This window comes from Canis lupus, chromosome 8 (assembly GCF_048164855.1).
Source record: "Canis lupus baileyi chromosome 8, mCanLup2.hap1, whole genome shotgun sequence".
Taxonomy (NCBI): Eukaryota; Metazoa; Chordata; class Mammalia; order Carnivora; family Canidae; genus Canis; species Canis lupus.
In genome coordinates, this window is record NC_132845.1 from 7,675,626 (window position 1) to 7,688,879 (window position 13,254).

The following is a 13,254-nucleotide window of genomic DNA, read 5'->3' on the forward strand; positions in this document are numbered from 1 at the left end:
TAGGGGGATTATTTTCATTTTACAGAAGGGAACAAAGGTTAGGTAACATGCTCAGGCTTACAGACTTATGAGCGGTGGTGTCAAGGTCAGTGGGGTTTCAAGAGCCGGTTCTCTCATCCACTATGCAGGATATGTAAAAGGATCCACAGAACCTTCAAAAGAATTAACCACGCCAGACAGGTGGAACCCAAGCCAGTGATGTTTGAAAAATGAGAAAGACTGTGGTTTTGCGGACACCACTACAGTTTTCCATCAGCTACTCAGGTCCCTGGATGTGGACACCACCACCAGAATCCAACAGTGGGTCCCTTGGGTGTGCACTCCCAGGTGTTGGTGTGAGAGAAGACATGTATTCAGATGATCTGTGGCTGCCATCCTAGTCTTTCTAAGTTACAACCCCCCAGAAGGTGGGGATCATGTCCAACTTTCACATGACCGCAGCACCAATATTGAACAATAATGTCTGACATAGTATAGCTTGTAGGAGACTCTCCTTATGGGTTCCTGCGTGAACAATGAAGGAATAAATAAAAATAACCTCTCCAAGTTTTGCCGTACGTAGGTGTGTGGACTGGTGGTACGTACCTACCTGATTATTAAAATCAGGACTTCGGTGTGCACAAATACTCAGTCAAACACTTGGGTGGGACACATACTCAGTGCGGTTCTCAGAGGGTCTCTCCCTCATGCAATGAGGATTTGCTGGATTTGCAACTCAGCTTGCCTTTTCCCTCACCGTTGCACAGCGCCCCGGTTTCTATCTGGGGAATGACTTCTTCCCCACCGCGTGCAGTCTTGGGGTACCGTCCACCAAGGAGCTCTGTCCTCTTCTAACCACACGGCAAGCCACAGGGGACCAATCTAAGACCCCCTCCAGACTGAGGCTGCTGAGCGGAGCTGCACGGGCAGAGACAACCAGCTGGAACATTCACTCCAACCGCTGCACCCACGGGACTGACCTTTGGTTCCTGCACCTGCATCTCTGGAACTTTCCTCATTTCTGCTGTTTCTGAGCCTGTTTTCTCAGCTGTTCCTTCAGTTCTGTGAGTACCTTGTATCCTTCCCAAACAAAATAAAAATATTTTGATTGAGTTAGCCAAGTTGGTTTTTCTTTCTTTAAACTGCAAAATTCAATGAGTGCATCTAAGGAAGCTTTTCCCTATTTGCATGTGCTTGGCATCTCACCACCGTCAGACCACCCCAGGCTGCTGCATCACGCGGGAGCCCAGCGCAAAAGGAAAATGTGGGGCTTCTCAGACAGCGCAGGAGAGCCTGTCATTAAAGGTACTAACATACAAAGTTTTTCTTTTCTTCTATGATCTCTCAGTTCATTATGGAGTTTATATATTTATGTATTTATTTAGTTATTTGATGTGATTCCAAGTAAAAAATAAAATAAAATCTGACGTTACTATGATTAACTTTACTACTTACATTTATACTGTGCAATGATTGTTTTAAATGCAACTCTCAGAGCATTTAACTGGTATGCGGAATCACCAAAACTACACGATTCGTATTTTATGGCTTATCCACGTATGTATGTTGTTCTTCCCAGAACGGTGAGAACAGTGCACAAAACTAACACGATTGTTTTTATTTCACTCCTTGCTACCTGCAGATTCCACCTTTAACTTGCTGATGAGTAAGGAAGCACTGAAAGGAGTGGGGATTACCGGAACCTTCCCTTTATGTCATCATTTTCAGCTTAAGTTTAGGGAAGCAACACATGAGAAAGGGTATGAGAGGGATGCCTGGGTGGCTCAGCAGTTTAGAGCCTGCCTTCAGCCCAGGGTGTGATCCTGGGGTCCTGGGATCGAGTCCCACGTTGGGCTCCCTGCATGGAGCCTGCTTCTCCCTCTGCCTGTGTCTCTGTCTGTGTGTGTCTCTCATGAATAAATAAATAAAATCTTAAAAAAAAAAAAAAGAGAGAGAGAAAGGGTATGAGAAAGTCCCTTGGACTTGATGGATGAGCACTGGATATTATACTATATGTTGGCAAATTGACCTTAAATTTAAAAATGTAAAAAATAAAAAAAGAGAGAGAGAGAGAGAGAGAAAGTCCCTTGGTCATTCATGTGTCTTAGAAACCATTGCCTTCTTTCAACATTCAAAACAGGTTCTGATTCAAATGGAAAGCATGGCCTCTTGGAGCTCAGCAGCCCGTTGACTCAGTCACAGACGTACCATAGTCACTTTGAGTCTCCCTGATGCCCACATATTGTGTATCCCCCAGAATTCTGTGGGGCCTGGAAGACTCGGTGCAAATGGGGTGGCAAACAGCAGTGAACACACATAGTGCCCATACCTCCTCTACTCACACACCTACACCATTATCCCATGAAGCTTATAAAATATAAGATAAAACTATGAAGACTTTCAAAGCAGTGACAGTAGACAGACCACTTCTACGCCTGGGGCCCTGTGCAAGTGCACACGTCAGACACCGTGAGGCTCGCCCTGAACCATCATGCCTGGCAAGTGGGGTAACAGCAGCTACCAGCCTGCCCACTGGGCTACCACCCACTTCACCCTGAGGTCTGCTTGGACTCCTCATGACTAGGAAGTGTCCCTGTATGTGGATTACTCCGGTGTCTTTTCTTAGCATTCGTGGTGAATGAGAGAAGATGGTGTTTTGAATAAAGGTTTTATGCTTTTCCTATGTCGGTGCATTTCAGAGAGGCCTTCATAACCCCATTTAGTGAAAGGACAGGGAAAAAAATCCCTGAATATTCTACTGGGTCCTATACCTGAAAATCGAGAGATTTTACATGGCAGAGAATAGCCAGTAGGGACCCTCCAGTAGAAAAGATGAGAACATTGTTGGAAACATCCTCAGAAAGAAGCCTGGACTGTGACCCTCCTCATTCCCAAAACCTCAGCCCTGCCCTCCTACTGTTTCAATTCAGATGTGATAGCACGTGAGTCATGGAATCATAACAATTTTGAATTGGAAGGGACCTTGGAGATCATCAGGCCTAACTCATTTTGCAGATGAGATTAGATAACTTTCCTGAGGTCACAGCACTACTTAGTAGTGGCACCAGGCAAGGACCTTAATTTTTACTTTTATTCCCACCACTGGCTAAAGCACTCTTTCTCCTACAGGTTAACATAATAGATATCCTGTATGAGTCTAGTTACACCATGTTCCTGAAATGACAGAATTACAAAAATGGAAAATGGATTAGTGATTGCCAGGGGTTAAAGATAAAGGAGGGTGGAGGAGTTGGGTGTATGGGACCCTTGTCATGGATCTGTGTCTTGACTTTATCAATATCAACATCCTGAAAAAAAAAAAAATCAACATCCTGGTTACGATAGTACGCTACCGTTTTCAAAGATGCTCATTAGGAGAAAGTGGGTAAAGGACGCAAAGGGTCCTTCCATTATTTCTTACCACTACACAGGAGTCCACAATTAATTCAAAATAAAAGATTTAATTCAGAAAAATCAATAAAGGACACATTTAAACTTTAACTTAAGTCACTTCAGATAAATAATAAAGGTAGCCAAATACGAAACTGATAATAATCGAGATATTGAAATGAGCCCTGTTCTCTTCCATGAGCAATTTGAGGCTGTGCCTGGGCCCTCATATAGCACACTGTTGCTGATTTTTCAATATTATTAGACCTTACTCTTCAAAGTGATTCCTGTTATAGGCTATTTGACAACACTCTTCCAAAAATCCAAGAAGTCATAGTCCTAGAATACATGCCACGGGCCAACTGGTCACCAAGAATGTTTACGTCATTTGGAATCCAGAGAGATTATGAACATCAGGCAGCAGCTCTAAACAACCTTGTGCCGTCTCTCCAGGTTGTCTTAGTGCAGAAGAGAAACTCTTAAAAAACTGGCCATCGAATACAAAAGCAGCCAACAAAGATTATTAGAGCTACCTGGAGCTGTTAGAGCTCAGCCTAAAATACTAGAATGTTCCACATGATAGGAATCGTCAAATGATGGTGTCACATCCACGAGTAAACAGCGGTCTCCCCTCAGCCTCCTGTACCACCATCAGAGAGAAATTATTCACTCCTTGATCAGATGTATTCTCCACAACAGATGTTTTGGAATATAACTTTAAGGAAAGAGGGAAAGAGAAAAAGAATAAAAACATTAAAATTCACAGGAAGAGTAATGAATTGGCTTCAAAGGTAGTTCTAAACAGGGTAGCTCTTTGTTCTACGGGATTCCCAGTGGGACAGCGCTGATCCCATTTGGAAGTAAAGCTAACGCATGTTCACTGAGAACTAGAATATATTCAAGGGTTGGATGTGAGTTGCCTCTTCACAGACACAATCGCCCTGTGAACAATCGTGAAACAGAAGTTACGTACGTTATTAGAATCATTAGGAGTATGGATACGTGAACAAAATACATCAGTGCTCCACGTTGCGCATTTGTCCCGATTTTGACTTAATTTCAGCATCTGGAACAAAATGAAGGTAGTTTGGCAAATCCGGACTTCCTAACCAGGTAAGGGGAAAAGGATTTCCCTCCCAGAGGAAAAAGAAAATTGTTGTTTTACTTGCTTATCTGTTCATTCTTTAAACACACACACACACACACACACACACACACCCCACAACTATTCTGCATTAGCACCATAGTAGCTGGGTCCTGGGTATACAGCTTTGAAGAATAATTATAGCAGCAAAAGTCTGTCTAATTTATATAGGTACCGGCCACTATCACAACAAATTAAGTCGGGTTGTTTTTCTACACAATCACTCCTGTGATGTGGCTGAGAAAACAGAACTCCACAGCTCACAGGCAGTGGGGCTGGGATGGGAACACAGTAACCCTAGCCCCACCGGCAAATTTTTTTTTATGACTACTACAGGGTACCTTATACGGGGATTACTTGATATAGCCCCAACTTCTGGGAGCTTCTCCGTTTATTTGGGGAGACAGATATTAAGCAAATAATGTTAATGAATACCCAGGACTGGAAGTACAGGCTGCAGAGAGAGTGAACAAGGGTGAGCGACCTCTCCCTGAACGCTGTGGCCCCCTCTCCTCCACAAGGCCGCTTGCTTTCAAGTTTCTTCTCATTGATTGAAGCAGGCACAGAGCAGACGCTTGCCCTGCGCTAGATCCGGCTATCTTCAGCCCTGATGCTTCTGGAAACTTCTCCATAAGAAAAATCATCTCTGATCCATGGTAAAGAGCAAAGCTGTAAAACATGTCTGGCCATCGGGTGTCGATTTCCTCGCTGCTTCTTGTGGGTATTCAAAAAAGTGCTTGCTGTTAGTATTTTACGCTTCTTGCTGCTGCTATTTCCACTAAAAATCATTTTATTAATGCGAGGATTCAAAAGGACAACGTGAAAGGAAAATTAAATAATTTTTTTGTGCTACAAAAAAAAAAAAAAAAAAAGATCCATGTGGGAACTGATGGTTAGAGCTCAATCTTCTTCGCTCATTTGGAGCCCACAAGCCTAATTAACACTGGCTCGCAATCAAGGCTATTATTCTTGTGGCTACTTCCTCTGCGGACCCGCCACCATAGCACTTCTGACCTTACTTCTTATTTTCAAGTTCACACAATAGATCTATTCTAAAATGTCTCTTTTTTTCCCTTATGAGAATGAAACTAGTGGTATTAGCCATCTCCCCCACTGCTTTTCTTTACGGATTCCTTTTTTCTTATTCCTAGGGTTCTCTGTGGAATGAAAGCACTTTTTCTATTTTGCAAAGGCCTCCTTTCACACTGGAAAAATTGGAGTTTGGTACTAAGTAAAGTGGAGGCCCTCTGACAGTAAAATGATTAGAAAGCACTTTGTTCAGAATTCTAATCCCTGCCCCACTGTGAGCAGAGGATTTCTCCCCTGAACATGGTCAAGGGCCCCTGCAGGGACATGGAAGGACACAGGCCTCAGAGTTAGGTGGATTTCATTTTTAATTCCAACTCCGTTGCTCTAGCTGTGTGACCTCGGGCAAGTTAGCCATACCCCCAAAGCCTCAGTGTCCTCATCTGTAAAATAGGGATAATGTCTGTTTTGCAGAGTTGTTGTCAAGGTTAGGGTAAGACTGGGCAGCCCGGGTGGCTCAGTGGTTTAGCACCGCCTTCAGCCCAGGGCCTGATCCTGGGGTCCCGGGATTGAGTCCCACATTGGGCTCCTGGCATGGAGCCACTTCTCCCTCTGCCTGTGTCTCTACCTCTCTCTCTCTGTGTGTGTATCTCATGAATTAATAGCTAAAATCTTAAAAAAAAAAGAAAAAGAAAAAGATTAGGGTAAGTACTGAACCTTGTCTGAAGCAAAGCAAGTCTTTTTGTTTCTGTCTCTATCTCTCTGTCTCTGTCTCTCTCTGTCTCTCTGCCCACCATCCCCGTTCTCCTTCCTTGCATTCCTTCCTCTCTTGCTTCCTTTTCTGATTCACTTTTCTTTTTCCCCACTTAGACAACTATCCCTGCTTTTCCTTTTTCCACTCAGAGTGTTTTAAACTGTTTCCCATTTCCCCTCCTTAGTTTCAGATACCATTTTTATTGCATTTGCAATCCAGATGCTGACACAGCACCGCTCCCCTCCCTCCATTTCCCCATTTATATCAAATACTGTGCAGAAAATTCATCCCGCTCAGTGTCAAATGCCAGATCCACTTTAGATATGCATTATTTTTTTCAAGGTAGGTTTTATTCCCACTGTCTTTCCCATAACCCTCACAACACACGCACACGCGCACACTTTCCCCATCATTGCCTGACCAGTAAATCAAGAAACCGTCCACTCTTTATACCCTTTAGAGATGGGTGGAGATATTAGATGGTGAAAGCTGGATCAGTTCAGAGTGAATTAGTGCCCAAAAGCTAGGAAGCATGGAAGCTTATCTGATCAGATTTCTTCTTTTTTTTTTCCTCCTGAAACTTATCCCAGCTTTTGAATTTGTAAAAGTGAATGAATAATTTGGTGAGAAACAGATTTCTCAAAAGATTTGCATAGTCTCTAGCTTCTCCTTAGGGCTGAATTTTCAACTAGGAACACTCTTTCCTTCTGGCAGTTGGAGAAATCAGGTCCTGAGAAATAGAATGGACTCACGGCTGAAGGACACACACGTGCTCTTAGAAATGTTGAGTCTGTAGTCAGCGCTGTCTGAGTTCAATTTAAGCCTATACACTGTTCACTGTTCCCTCTGGTGTTAACTTCCAGTGGGTGGAAGATCTAACATGTAATCTATGACCAAAACTGTTGAAGAAACCCATCTGCAGAAATAGCCGCACTCTAACCCCAAAGAAGTAGCTCTTTGGGGACACCAATAGTGAAATGCTTTGGGATATATTAATTGTGTTCCTGTGTCTGTCTACACCTGCTGCAGTCTCTTTGAAGGAAGTTTGTGTGTGTCTTACCAATATTCCTGACCCTTGACCCCCTAGGGTAGTGCACATGGCATGCACTACGGTAAAGACTTTTTGAGGCATGTGGAACTGAACAGTTCTGAACTAGGCCACGCTTAATGAGGGAAGCACAAGATTAATAGATGAAAGTTTAAGCTACAACAACAAACCAGTTATCACATTCCACTACGTAGCCCCAGTCAGATTCAACACAGATCCAGGTTCCATTTAAAGGCAGAGATAGGGGATCCCTGGGTGGCGCAGTGGTTTGGCGCCTGCCTTTGGCCCAGGGCGCGATCCTGGAGACCCGGGATCGAATCCCACGTCGGGCTCCCGGTGCATGGAGCCTGCTTCTCCCTCTGCCTGTGTCTCTGCCTCTCTCTCTCTCTCTGTGTGACTATCATAAATAAAAAAAAAAAAAAAGAAAGAAACCGATTTCACTTGGGATTTAAAAAAAATAAAAATAAAAAAATAAAGGCAGAGATAGTGGCCCAAGACTGCCTTTCTCCCAGGCTTTTGTCCTTTTTGTCCTTTGAAATGGCGCAAAACATGTTCCATTTATGGGTTTGTTGTTTCACTAGATTGAGCATTCCATGAGGTATCACCAGACTGAGTTGAGACAGTCAATCTATGTCCAACCAGAGAGATCCTGGGAAGCAGTCATGTTGCACTCAGACAGCTTTGTCCTGACAGGAGGCCATTAGCAGTGAGCTCCATCACTCCCAGGAAGATTTGCCTCTCTAAGACCACAGCGCAGTTAATTCACTGAAGCATCGTTTCCCCTAGAACCTTGGAGTGAGAATCAGGAATTCTTATTCCCATTTCTGCTTCTTCACACTTGGCTTTGGGACCTCGGACAGGTCACTATGCCTCCCCAGCTAGACTTATCCAATGGCACCTTGAATGTGTGTTTTTATGTGGATTGTCTTTGTCTCATTCTTTCCTTAATAAAGTTCTTTATGGTAGGTCTTGCTACAGATTCTTTTTTTTTAATAAATTTATTTTTTATTGGTGTTCAGATTCTTTCAACAGCAAACATTTACTGAGCATCAACTTTGTGCCTTGCACCCTACTAGGTGCTGGAGATCACCAAATGTATGGCTCAGAGAAGTTCCATAGTGAAATTTCTTCTAATGAGGGCATTCTAAGTGATTTTGATTTAACCCTCCCACCTCAGACAACAAAAAGGAAGGATGAAATATAAAAAGCATCTTCTTAAAAGCACCTAAGAGCTAACAAGCCCCCAGGAATACCTTGGCCATAGTATAGGAGTTAGTCAGGATCCAGAGAGGGAAGCCCAGAACTCAAAACTGCTTTTGCCCCAAGCACACTTGCCTGTTTGGAATAAACAGCTGCAAAATCAAGTTGTGGTCTGGTTGCCTTGAAAGAAATGAGGGGACAAAATAAAACCTTAGGACCTGCTTCATCTGGGGACTCCAACAACCTTTCCACACTAAGGTGGGACCCTAAAGGGCTGGTCTCAAGAGCGATCCAGAAATAAGCCAGCCTTGCTGCACTTGCAGCTAGGTTTATGGCAACTAGGTCCAGGGAACCTCAAAGCTTGAATCTGATGAATGTTCTCCAAGATTAGTATTGCCTCAAGCCCCCAGCAGAGGCCAATAAAAATCCTCTTTGGAGAAAAGCATCATTTTTGATGTCTCCAATTTTTGAAAATACAATGTCAAGTACAAAAACATAAACAAACAAAGCAATTGATCTGACCGGAAGATAAGAGTGTAGGATAAGAGAGGAGAGAAGGTCTGTTGAACAACCAAGATGGCACTAAAATGGAATAAACACTCACTTAAGAAATGTGGTTTTATCCTACAGACTACTATTTCTCAAAGGAGTCCATACCCTTGGGGTGGAAGAACTGAGGGCACACACTTAAGATGCAAAATTTCTTTCAGAAAAGCCCTTACATTTCCATTTGGATGAGAATCTAAACAAAACAAAAGCAAACACACAAGAGCAGACACACCAAAATGAATACAGAGATATTCTGGATCCCTGTGATTGCCACCATAGTTCTTGCCCATGGTCACACTGTCACCTTAGATCCAACGTGGGAGTTGAATACTCAGTAGAGTCCACTTTGCAAATAAATGATCACCCTGGCTATAAAGCACTCAAGGGAGTGGGAAAGCCCGTGGTATATCAGAGATCACACGCACCATTTATTTTTTTTATTTTTATTTAATGCAATTGAGCGTGCCAGTACAAGTCACACTCTTTTTAACAAACTTTTGTTTTGTTTCTTTTTTTTTTTTTTTATTTGTTTTGTTTCTGGTTTTTGCAATTTATACCTTTATTTGACAGTCAGCGGTTAGGTCTCATCCACATTAACTGTCTATAGATTTTGGAAAGTGGTGACAGGTACTTTGGTAACCAACCAATGTACGGAGCCTGTTTGGTAAACTTTCACCCTCCTTATGTTTTTCTGAACAATTGCACACCGATGTGGTATGGAACATTCCTTATTCCTTTGGTCCAGATAGCTTTGGTGAGCCTGGTGTCAATGTGTACATCCAGGGTTCCCATCTTACTCTATGGGAAATTTCTGGTTCTCTTTGAGGGCCCAAGGGACACTCTTCTTGAAACCTGCTCCACAGATGCACTAGCGAATGTTGGTGGTGTATTCTCTGGTCACTACCTCGTTGGTGGAAGCACAGTTCTTCTTCTTCTGCCACCATTCTGCTAGGCCCGGATCACTGGTTGATTATAAAATGGCATAATTCAAGAACAGCCAGATGGAAGAGATGCACTGAGCAACGTATGGAAAGTGCATGCAGCTTCCATACCCTCTAGGGCGCCACTCTCCCAGCACCTTTAAATGCTCACCAACCTAGAAGCCCCAATTACATGCATCATTTAAGAAAGTATTCAAGTCTGATTGTAAAAAAAAATAATAATTCTGTGCAGGCCAAACAAAACACTGTACCACCAGTTTGCAACCCCGATCTAAAGTGACAACTGTCAACTTCTACTGTGTTAGTGAGTTGATTTGCTAGTATGGGGTTTCGTCCACAGCCTAATGGCAAAATGACAATTGTCCTACACTGAATTCATTGTATTTATGTTGAATTATTTTATTGGTTATTATGGAAAAAGGTTTCTTTCTTGTTGATAATTGAAATAAAACATGTCCTAGATTATGACTTTTGTTTTAGTTAGACAGTAAATTGAGGTTCTAACGTGAGATGATAAAAACAACATTGCACAAGGGAGTGACGTGCCCTTTGGTGTTTCTGGTTTATAACAAATGAACTGAGATGGATTTATTAAATAAAATATTTTGTTTATGCCAAATAAAGGCCATACTACATCATGGGGCACTGTACAAAGGTACTTTTGTTTAGATTGAACAGACTTCTAAATTTAAAACAAAATGGAAAAAATGATAGAAACTTTGATTTATGGTCAAGTCATTTCAAAATGGTCTGAATGAGTCATTTCCAGTATTTACTGACAACCTTGCACTGGTTCTGTGTTGTGGTTGTGAATATTTTCAACAGCTATAAGAAACCAAAAAAACCTTCAAATATTATTTTCCCATTCACAAGCCCAATAATAATTAGATTAGGTAATCATTTAGTACAAATTTAAATATGTGATAATGATCACCTTATCTTTAAGTTACTAATTAGCCTCAGAGGGATCAAGGGACTGTTCATTAAAATTGGCATTTGATGATTATTGCACAGAATTAGAATAAATAGGTGGTCGGAATATCCTAAAACAGTAAACAATACTGCGATGTTACTTAACACCATCGTGGACAGCATCCTTGAATAAATAATATGGTCCTCTTTAGTATACTTAAATTTAAGATACAGAAACAGATTAAAGAAAGAACATAGAAATGTAGAAAGATTTTGCTTTGTATTTCCACTATTAATCTTTCACATTAAATTAATGTTGTTAATTAGAATTGTATTGGCTTTATAGTTTTGTTTATATTCAATTGTATATTTATTTTTGGATTTAGATTTGTACATTATCTATGAGAAAAAGGAGTTGTTATACCTAGCCTTATTTATCTATAGGTTCTGTTAATAATATAATAAATAATTTAAGTCAACACTGGGAGTCTGAAAGAATTTTTTTCCTTTGGAAGAAAAACACTATCAGAGGCCCTGTGTCGCTACTAAAAGATTTAAAAGGGGGAGTAGGTGATCAGATTTTCATTTTAAATTTACCCTGAGACAGTATGTGAAGGTTAGAATGAAAAGGGGCAAGACCTGAGGCAGGAGTTCAGTTAGCCGGCAGTATTCCAGTGGAGAGGTAATGAGGATTTTAACAAAAGATACTGCTTTAGGATGGAGAGGAACTGTGACATGCCAGCTGGGTCCCTTGTGGCTTCCTTCCTGTTCTTTACAATGGTTTAGGATATATCTTATAAAGGCATATGTCAAAGGTTTAGGAACAGCCTTCCCTGGGGAAAAGGATAACTTACAAGCTGGATCAAGAAGTCAAGAAAGGGTGAAGGTCTCTGGATCTTAACATTATTCCACAGAAGGGCATGCTGGGGTTTATGCTCAGCTGGACATGCGTTTTGGGTCTATGCTCCAAGTGGCAAGATGCCCCCTACTCAGCCACGGGTCTCTGGCTTAACAAGACAAGCTTGAGAAAGTAGCTTGCTTTGCAGGCTGCCCAGTACAAGACTGTCTGAATTTGAGGTGCCACCAGTTTGGGAACTGACCAGTAACCCCAGGTCTTCAAAACCTACAAAGCTCAGGCCCATGAGATAATGATGCAGTTGACCTTGCCAGAAGAAGAAAACCTCTTGATCCATGGGGAGTGGGACTTGGGTGCAGCCTCTCCTTCCGAAAGAAGAATCTCTAGTTCCAGCCAGCATGTTGTCCAAACAATGAAGGTGAGCTTCCAGGGTCATTTCTTGACAACTCTGATCATTACAACCACAGTATAAAAGTCATTTTAGAGATCCAGATTAATCAGACTTGGTGATTACCTGGATTTGGAGGAGTGTATGCAACAGGGAAAGAGGAGCCGAGAATGATTGTGAGGGTTATACCCTGGCTAATGATTTCATTACCTGCGATGGAGGATACAAGGAGACGAGAAGGCTTGATGGGGAGGAGGGAGATGATGCACCCTGAGAGGAGAGTCTCAGTATAAGGTATCTATGACACGCTCATTTGAAAGAAGCAGAGGCTAAGGAAATACTGATTTAAAAGTGAGATGTGCTGGTTACACTGGAAGGTTGGTAGGTGAATGACGATGACATCGTCCTGTGTGGGCCAGGAAGAAAAGGGAAGGGAGTTTTAACATTTAAAGAACAGTTCATTACAGTATATCATTTATTGAGTGAGGATGAGGCTAGGGGCAGGAAAAGAGCAAAAAAAAACATATTTTAGAAGCCCAAAAGCTATCAACAGAATGAACAATTCAGACAATGTGAGAATTTTTAGCCAAGTTAGCGAAAGCACATTTTGCAGTTTTTGAGAAGTGGCTGAGTTTAGAAAGCAGATGACTTTTTTTTCAAGCAGTTTGCTGATGAAGAGGAGAAGGGGGGGACAGGCCGGCTCCAGAGGGAAACCACAGGAGAGCGCAGCATTACTTACACAATTCCACTATAAAATCGCAGTAAGGAAAGTCTTCTGAGGCTTCGCGTTGACCTTCTGTGAGATGTAGGACACAAGCTGGGTCATGTGTCCCACTCCAGCTTTTGTTTTTATTTTTTAGTGAAAATTATCTTAAGGCAGTGAGTGACCAGAAGGGATTTTACCTTAAGCAGAAAGTGGATCTGAAAAAATAGCTTCTCATCTCAATATCCTTCCGTCGCTCACCCTGCCTTCACTTTCAGCCCCTCTGAATCAGACCTGCCTGCAATTTCTAAGACCACGTAAACTATCAAAAGTAGAACTCCAGCCACATAACTCACCTGCTCGT

At 42.1% G+C, this 13,254-nt stretch overlaps 1 long non-coding RNA gene across 6 annotated transcripts in view; it reads right to left on the reverse strand.

The window, feature by feature from the left end:
- The window catches only part of LOC140637809 (uncharacterized), a 65,200-nt gene that overhangs the window by 36,171 nt on the left and 15,775 nt on the right, over positions 1–13,254 (reverse strand). The window contains exon 2 of one of the 6 annotated variants that reach the window (XR_012034849.1): positions 960–1,059. The exons of the other annotated variants lie outside the window; for them this stretch is intronic. This is a non-coding gene — a long non-coding RNA (uncharacterized lncRNA). The remainder of the gene's footprint in view (positions 1–959; positions 1,060–13,254) is intronic. 6 annotated transcript variants of the gene reach the window in all.